Source organism: Callorhinus ursinus, unplaced genomic scaffold (genome assembly GCF_003265705.2).
Source record: "Callorhinus ursinus isolate GAN/ISIS: 27379988/994484 unplaced genomic scaffold, GSC_fseal_2.0 scaffold76, whole genome shotgun sequence".
Classification (NCBI taxonomy): Eukaryota; Metazoa; Chordata; class Mammalia; order Carnivora; family Otariidae; genus Callorhinus; species Callorhinus ursinus.
The window spans coordinates 3062897-3072310 of NW_027397138.1; the positions used below are offsets into that span (position 1 = coordinate 3062897).

Consider the following 9414-nt stretch of genomic DNA (forward strand, 5'->3'; position numbering starts at 1 on the left):
TTCAGATATATATATATATATCTAGGTGCTTTAAATATTAACCAATGTATGGACACTGAATAGACATTCTGAGCACTTCATTGGTCTTTCATGAATGGACTTTGTGCAAATCACTGTGAATGGCGTCTTGGAAACAGCCATGGCTAAGTCTGTCATGATCCCTGAGCATCCATCAAATAAAGGAAGTCCCTGGTCCGACTTACATAGTCACTTTTCTCCTCCAGTGCTCTGGGTGTAATGTCCATTCTTGCCAGCACAGCAGAGTTCATTTCAAAGCTCTCAGTCTACTCCCTTTGATTATAGTTGCTCTGTGGGTCCCTCATGGAGCCCATGGATTCACTTCCGACTCCTTATCTGATTCTCCTAAGGACTGGTAGAGGGACGGGGCAGGAATGGTTATCAGTCCTGTTCTACAGGTGAAGAGCCTGTGATTCAGAGTATCGGTGGTGTATGGAAAGTCACCCAGGGATACATGAAAGGCAGAAACTGAACTGAAATTTCTAGAATCAAAGGAGGGAAGGGTGCAGAAAAATATGGGATATCTACAAACTGATTTTCCCCATATCATATGCTTTACAGTGAGAAAAGGTAGAACTGGAAATATGTACTTTCCCATTGCTAAATGGATGAATGAATGAATGAATGAATGGGCAATTCTATGCTGACTTCCCTCTCCCGACTTCCAGACACTTGCCGTTTTCAAAAGGAAAAGCCCTGGGACATTTAACTTTAACTGTGTCCTTAGCATCCTCTTCTTACCGCCACCTACTACCATCCTCACCTCATCCTACTTCCTTCTCTCTCCGCTTGAAACGCAAAGGAAAGGAGCCTCTCCTTGGCTCCAGTTCGTCCCCTGACAGATGCTTCTCTGGGCTGGAGGAGGGGCAGCCTTGACAGTTTTATCCTGGGCCCTGCCCTGCCTCTGGGCTGAAGTTCAAAATCCACTCACTTTTGGATTTATACTCCTACCTGGCCTGTGATCCAATGTGAATAGAGATTGGGAGCCCTAAAATTAACTGCAGTCTTGGCAGAAAGAGATGTTAACTCTAGAGCACCAGAGGAGGAAAATAATCATGTAAGTATTACCAGGGGCTTCCTTGGTTGGATGGATGCTGGCTCAGTTGAGGCACCTGTGGTTAAGTGACTAGGCAGGGTTCCCTGAAGGCTTGTGCTACCCCTTCCTGCGGACAGACCTCTGTACTGCAAGAGCATACGGAGTAGGGGTGCGAGGGCATCACCTTCGCTGGCCGGGGATTTTCTAGAAGCATGGATCCTCCTTGCTCGGTGCCTGGCACATAAATGTTTATGGTCTCAAATCAGATTGAATTACCCTTGCCCTGAACCTCAGTTTCCACATCTAAGATGGAGGTGCTGTACTAGAATAATGCCTAGGGGACTTCTAAAGAGGCAGTGTGCCCCAGCTGGGGTAAGAATGGTGTTGTTAAAAGGGAGCACATGGTGGTTTAAAGGTCATACCCCCACACCCCCACACTCCCATCTACATACTAGTTACGTGGTTTGGACAATTTGTTTTACTTCTCTGAACCATCTGTAAAAGGAAGGTTCGGCAAAAATACCCATCCACAGCACTGGGGTGGGGGTTCAAGAGTGCAAGGTGCTCAAGAAATTTTTGTTTAATGAATGATGCTTGGATAGTTCACAGGAAAAGCTTTCTACTTTATTCGGGCTTGGCTAGAACTTCTCACATTGCCATGTTCCCCTGAAGCTGTCAAGCTCTGGGACATAAAGGAAAGACCCTCTTCCTTTGTTCCAGACCTGAGCAAGAGTTATTTGAGCAGAAAGATCACCAAATTAAGAGTCACTACAACATTGAGTGCTTTGTTTCCTCTAGGGCTTTGACTTCAGCTCCCGGGTATGGTGGGGACCGAGCCTGTTGACTCAGTGGAAGCAGATAATCAAGGTCCATCTCCTATTTCAAGGCCACCACAGAAAAGGCGTTTTATAAATATTCATTGCAAAGAAGTAACTCCTTCCTACTTAGGATTTGATTTCCTATTTTTGCAGGTCTAAAAACTAGATATCTCTTTGTTCAGATGATCAGACCCTGGGAACAAGTTGGCTTTATCTACCTGTTCACACACTTGAAAACTCGGCTGAACTAAATCAAAACTATTGTGAAGTTGGGAAAATTCCATTTTATAAATTAGAATACCAGGAGCCCGGTCAGTAGAAGGAATCAGAAAAGGAGCCTTCCCCATATCTGCCTCAGTCTAACCCCTCATAGAAGACACCCATAATCTCACCAAAACTTCCCCCAAAGAGAATGGCTTTATACCTACCAGGGACACAGACGATAGATCTATGATGAAGTGAATCCATTTTGTTCAAATTAGATCTAATTCCATGGCCCACCAAAACCAAACGGCTGGTGGTTCTTCTGACTTGTCGGTATTAGGTGTTAAACTTTTTATCTTTAAAGCTCCCCACTGCTAACTCTGGTTCATTTCATTTGTTTGTCAATATACTGGCGCCATGCACAGACTTGGTCTGCATCTGCAATGCATTCTGTGTCTAGAAATTTGGACAAAGTAGAGGAATCTTTTTTGTTTTTGTTTTTAAGATTTTATTTATTTATTTGACACAGAGAGAGAGAGAGAGAGAGCACAAGCAAGGGGAGCATTAGGCAGAGGGAGAGGGAGAAGCAGGCTCCACATTGAGCAGAAAGCCTGACATGGGAATTGATCCCAGGACTCCGGGATCATGACCAGAGCCGAAGGCAGACGCTCAACCGACTGAACCACCCAGGCACCCAAAGTAGGGCAATCTGATAGCTATAATCTGCTCACTAGCTATAGAGACCAAGGGGATTTGTTTAATAGTTATCTAGATAGATAAATTACTTGATAAAGTATTTACTTCACATGCCAAAATTGGAGACATCTTCTAGTCCTTTAGGAATTAACCCTTTCGGCATGGTGTTCCCCAAAGTCACCTCTCTCTGTGTTTACACAGTTGCCCAGCAAGCACATCTTGACCATAGAACTTCATTTATCTGCACCTCCTCACTGCATTGCGCTTGTCAATCTAAGTGATTTTATTTCATCCCATCGGAAGGCTGCATGATGGTCACTATAGATTCATTTCTAATTCGTAACCATCCCATTCCAGAAACTCTGATGACTTTGTGCTTATGAATTGTAAATACTATTTCCAATAAACTGATAATGAATTGCCGGGTCCCTTCAAATTTGTAAATAAGGGGGATATTTCCCCTAGCAATGGCCAATTACACGAGGCAGGAAAAGTCATTCTATCAGGAACACTTACCCTTCAGCTTATTTCAGTCAGAAGACCTCTTAATTCTAATTATTCCTCCAGTTCTGAGTCAGCCAACACCACAGAGATACTATGTAAGTGGTTCAAATGGAAGAAGGGTAACAATAATTCTTAATGAGGAGACAATCTGGCTCAGAAGCCTGGAAGCCCAGAGACTGAGAGGTATCATCCTGTTTCTTCATTAATGTATTCTGTGACTTTGGGCAAATCATTTTGTCTATATAGGAGTGCTTCCCCTCTCAGGCAGAGGAGTCTGGCCACCCAAGAGAGGAAGAGGAAGACAGGACGCTAGTAGGTACCCATCATTTATCACTTGCCGTGCGCCAGGCACTCTGCAAGATGATCTCACGTAATTCTCTCAAGAAGCAGGAGGTAGGTATGTTCCCCACTTTAAAGATAAGGAAACTGAAGCTCAGAAAAGCTAGTTCACATAGCTCATATGAGTCGGGGAGGCAGGATTTAGACTCAGGCCTGACTCTGAAGTGGACTTACCTTATATGCTGAATTTGCCTCTGTGCTACTGCAAGGAGGCTGAAATGAGATGTCATTATGGTTTCCCGTTAAAGCTGGGGAATTTCATGTAGGGAGGGATCACTTCTGTCGCAACTGTGCACGGGCTGCCGCGTCAGGAAGGGGTCTAGACTCCGACTCCCTAGAGCTCACAGCACAGTCCTCCAGGAGCTGCTTCGAGGGTGTGAGCCTAACTCTGGGAGGAGGGAAAAGACACTGACCAAGTTGTGCTCCCCATCCTGATGGCAAGTGCTCCCAGGAGCACTCCTGGACTCCCTCCCTCCCTTCTGATCCCCTTTCAACTTGCATCAAATGCACATCCACTGCTTGGCGTGGCTAGGGCCCCACCACCTCCCTCCAGGACTCCTGCATTAGCCTCCTAAGGGGTCCCCTGCCTCCAGTCTCAGTCTCATGTAATGAACGGGTAATTTTCCCCCTGAGGGCAATAAAGAGTAATCAAGAGATTCAAGCAGGGGGATTACATAATTAGATTTACAGTTTAGGAAAATTAAATGCTGAGGAGTTACTGCATAATGATCTTTCCCTCTTTATCTCTTTAGTTACCATTTTCTCCAATCCATTCCCTGCCCTCTGGGCAAATGGAGTATAGGCCTGTGTTCAGTGGATTCCTCTGCTTGGGAGTCATCCTCCCTACTACTCCCCACCCCCACTCCGCTGCCGTGGGCCGACTCGCTCACTGTCTGAAACCTGATAAAGTCTCTCCTCTATGAAGCAGTCCTCACCTCCCCACATGCCTGGACTCTCCTAAACCAGCCAGCCCTACTGACGGCACTCCTAGTCCTGTATCCTTACATCGAAAGAGCTTCTTGTGGTCTGTCTCCCTTACCAGAGTGTGAGCCCCTCAAACACTCAAAGACAGGGGCGGTATCCCGTTTGCATCTATAGCTCCCGGGGCAAAGCCAAGCAGTGGTTACTCCTAGATGTTAGTGGAATGGATAAATGGGCTCTATAGCTCTGCTTCTTTTCTTCTAGAAGGTGAATGGATGAGGAAAATATACTGAGAGTGCTGAACAAGGGGTTACTGAATCTTTGAAGAAGAATTTTATCACTTTAGACCTTAGATGCTTCTGCAAAATGGGGAAAGGGAAGATTTCGATGTTTCCTAGGGACCTTGCTTCTCTGACATTCTAGTTGCTTGGTTCTTTAGGAGCCAAGGTGGAAAATGGTGACTTAAAAAATGAGAAGTGGGCAGTACTCAGGGAGGTGGGCCTCAGTGGGACCAGGAACCCTGGAAGTCCAGACTCCCCATAGCCCTCCTGTCCTCCTGGACCCAAGCAGGAGCTGAGGCAAGGGGGTGCGGAAAGGAGTGAGCATTTACTGTGTGTGACTGATCTCTGCCAAGGACTTCCCAGGGGAAGGATGAGGGCATACTTGGCCGCAGAGAAGCCTCCAAATAGCCACAGCCAGTCTCAACTCAATCCAAGCAGCTCTCTCTTTAAGTGATTCTGGACTGCTGACTTGGAGGAGACCCAGAAGGGATTGCCATCTCTCCAGGGGCCTGAGAACTTCTCAAAAGAGAGGCCATGACTGTTTCCTAATTTGGGGGTCCTCATCCTCCTGCATAGTGTTGGGTGCTATACACTCCTCAATAAATGCTGAATGAATGAATGAATGGCCATGACCACTCTGCACCTTAGTCTTGAGGGAGCACCAGCACAAAGTCTGGTACTATGCATATGTATTCTATATTTTCTTTTTTCTCATATCCAGTCCCTCCCTCCTCCCACTCCACACATCCAGCAAGTCTACTTAAAAAAGTGTTAGTGAGCCTCACACACCCTCTCTTCATCCAAACACCCAATCAATCAAGATAGATCAATCAAGATAGAAGTCTCCCAAATTGGGCCTGGGGTTAAGGAGTGGCATTTTCTAACCAGTTAGCTCTGGTTCCAGATTTGGTGGGAACCAGAAGGAGGGTCCAGAGCTAGCTTTATAAAAGCAAGAGGCAAGACGTTCTCTGTCTTAATAGCTGCTGTTGTTCTCACTGGTCCTTGGATCAAGTTTGCCTCTTTTTCTTTAAGGTGAGGCTTTAAGGGCACTGGCTGCAAACTACAGAGCGTCAGGGTCTCTTGCACTAGAAGTGAGCCAGAGGGAGGGGGGATTGGAAGGGTAGAGATTGGTTGAGACTTGGTGTTCTGGGGAAGGCCCACATAGGAGGAAGGATGAACAATCCTAGGATTGCTTGGAAACATCCACCAGGTCTTAGACAGTGAGCATATCCACATCAAAATCTTCCCTTTCCCCATTTTGCAGAATACCCACCAGTCCCAGTGTGTGAGCCTAGGTGCGTCAGTGTTACTTGTCAGCTTATGCCTGCCATGTCCTGGACTCTGGGCTAGGCACTGAGGTGGAAAGGGGTGCTCTACCCAAGCAGTGTTGGAGGGAAATAAAGGAAGGAGGCAGGCTTGGAATGCTTTGGCCTCACCCACTCCCACTGTCTGTCCAGCAGTGACTTGAGAAGCTTCAGCCATGGGCAAAGAGAAGACCCATATCACTATTGTTGTCATCGGCCATGTGGACTCCAGCAATTCTACCACCACCGGGCACCTCATCTACAAGTGTGGGGGTACCAATAAGAGAACCATTGAAGTTCAAGAAGGAGGCAGTTGAGGTAAGGCACCCACTGTGGCTGGGAGTGGCAGGGGTTGGGGTCCGGCCCGTTTCGGGGTAGGTCTAGTTGCAGAGTGCAGAAAGCAAGGTGCACGCTGCAGGTCAAAGTCCGCTGAAGTTGGCTGTAATTTGTCTACTTGCCATCTGTGCACTCTACCCCTTAACCCCCCCCCCGGGTGGGCAAGGGCTCCTTCAAATATGCCTGGGTGCTTGACAAGCTGAAGTCAGAGAGAGAGCGTGGCATCACCATCGACATCTCCCTGTAGAAGTTTGAGACTGGCGAATACTATATCATCGATGCCCCAGGCCACAGGGACTTCATCAAGAACATGATCACTGGCACGTCCCAGGTAAAGCAGTCTGCCCCCAGGGGCCTCCCTGGGCTCCAGGAAGGACTAGAAGCTCATTTGTGGGACTAGAGGAGAGTTTCACTGGGAGGCAGGACCTGTGGGGCTGGGCGGTGGGGCCTCCGTGAGTCCCCATGGGCAGTCTTTGTAAGTTTCTGGGGCGGGCTCCTCAGCTTTACCAGGGGATCTGGGCCTGCCTCAAGTGCTGGCCGGCTGGAGGGCCTGTCTGAGGCCCTGTGCCCCAGCTGCTCGTCCGGCCCGTAGGCCAACTGCGCCATGCTCCTGGTGGCGGGCAGCGTGGGCGAGTTCCAAGCCGGCATCTCCAAGAACGGGCAGACCCGCGAGCACCTGCTGCTGGCCCACACGCTGGGCGTGAAGCAGCTCATCGTGGTGGTCAACAAGATGGACTCCACCGAGCCCACCTACAGCGTCACGCGCTTCCAGGAGATCACCAAGGAAGTGAGCGCCTACATCAAGATCGGCTACAAGCCGGCCTACGTGGCGTTTGTGCCCATCTCAGTCTGGCATAGCAACAACATGCTGGAGCCCAGCAGCAATGAGTGCGGGCTGGGTGGGCGGGTGCCGTGGGTCCTGGACGGGGCATGCCATGAACCGTGCCCCAGAATCACCTGTGCTCTGCATCCCCACAGATGCCCTGGTTCATGGGCTGGAAGGTGGAGGGCAAGGAGGGAAACGCCACCGTGGTGATTCTGCTGGAAGGTCTGGACGCCATCCTCCTGTCAACTCGCCCAGTCAACAAGCCCCCGAGGCTCCCTGTGCAGAATGTGTACAGGATTGGAGGTGACAGGGCTGGGGGTGGGGGGAAGGGAGGGGAGACTGTTCACTCCGGAATGAGGAAAAGTTAGGAAGGAGCTCTGGTGTGTGACGGCCAGGGTTCGAATCCTGACTTGGAATCCACAGCTTCTGAGCTAGGATTCAAAGTGCAAAAGCACCCAGCATTTCCAACTTATGCAATAGGTCGTTTATTAGATAGATCCCGATCCATTCGGTGCTTCATACCGGTTCTGTAGGTGGCCCTTTGTCCTTAAATGCAGAACCAAGGGACCTTCTGAGAAGTCAGTTCTGGAGGCTGGGGGGGGGGTGTGGGGGAACAACTCTGACTTCTCTCCGACAGGCATTGGCACCATGCCTGTGGGCGGTGTGGAGAGGGGCTTCCTGAAGCCTAGGATGGTGGTCACCTCTGCCTTTACCACAGAGGTCAAATCTGTGGAGATGCATCATGAGGCCCTACCCGGTGACAACGTGGGCTTCAATGTGAAGAACGTGTCCATAAAGGACATTCGCTGTGGATTCGTGATGGGAGACAGCAAGAACGACCCCTCCCCCATGGAGGCTGCCAGCTTTCTAGCACAGGTGATTGTCTTAAATCGCCCTGGGCAGATCCACGCTGGCTATAGCCCCGTACTGGACTGCCACACAGCTCACATCGCCTGCAAGTTCACTGAGCTGAGGGAAAAGATGGACCGGCGCTCAGGCAAGAAGCTAGAGGACAACCCCAAGGCCCTGAAGTCCGATGACACAGCCTTTGTGCAGATGGTCCCCGGCAAGGCCAGGTGTGTAGAAACCTCGGAGTACCCATCTCTAGGTAAGCCAGGGGTGGCTCCTGAGTCACGGGAAGAAAGCATTAGCTCCTTTGGGCGAGGCACAGGCTAAGGAACATTTCCTTCTGTACCACTTGCCAGAAACCTCCTTTCTCCCTCTTCCAGGCGGCTTTGCCGTGCAGGACATGAGACAAACAGTGGCCGTGGGAGTTATTAAGGTGGTGGATAAGAAGTCACCTACGGCTGGCAAGGTCACCAAGTCAGCAGTAAAGGCCAGCAAGAAGTAAGCATGCAGTTTCTACAGCAGTCTTCCACTAGAAAAACAAAACTTTATGTATTTACTGAATAAGATTAATAAACTAACGTCACTGTCCTGGTTACTTATTTCTTCCAAAGAGGTGAACAGGGAACCTCTAGGTATGCTAATGAACTATAATTTAAGGCCCATTGGCTTCAAAGCGTCTATGCTCCGGGCTGTGAAGATGATTCAGGGTCTCCTACCTCATTCTCAGCCATGGCTCTATCCCATCCTTTCTCATTTCCCTCAAACTTTAGTCACTTCTGGCCTGTCCTTCCTCTGGGGAAGCTGAACTGTTCTGGCACGTGATAAGTACACCTACAATGGCGTAGGACAGGATCTCAGTAGTGCCAGTGGGTTCATCCCCCAACATGACTGTGTGGCTTGTGCTGCTAGGTGCTCTATTACCCAGGCCCTGATAGGACAGTACAGGTCAAGATCACTCAGCCAAGAGTGGGGTGGTAACTCCAAGCAGCTCACTCGGAAGCTTGGGCTCAAGCTGTTGCCCAACATGGTAGTCTAGGTCTGATTAATAATATGCCTGGAGGGTGAGGAGTGAACAGATAGAACTGTGGCCTTTGTTCCCTAACTTTTACGTGGAACAGGAAAACACTTCATGGACCCTAAGCTAAATTATATGCTCATTCAACATACACTGGGAGTTAGGTCCCCAAGGTCTGCTGGTGATGTGTTCCTTGTCCATTTATCACATACCAGCACTTAACCACATGTTGGATGCTCTTCTCACCCCATGGACTTAACTTTGTTA

General features: G+C 49.0%; 1 pseudogene; it reads left to right on the forward strand.

Annotated features, from left to right (window-relative positions):
- Nucleotides 1–6297: 6297 nt before the first annotated feature.
- LOC112840392 (elongation factor 1-alpha, oocyte form-like) lies at nt 6298–8634 on the forward strand (annotated as a pseudogene).
- The last annotated feature ends 780 nt before the right edge of the window (nt 8635–9414 follow it).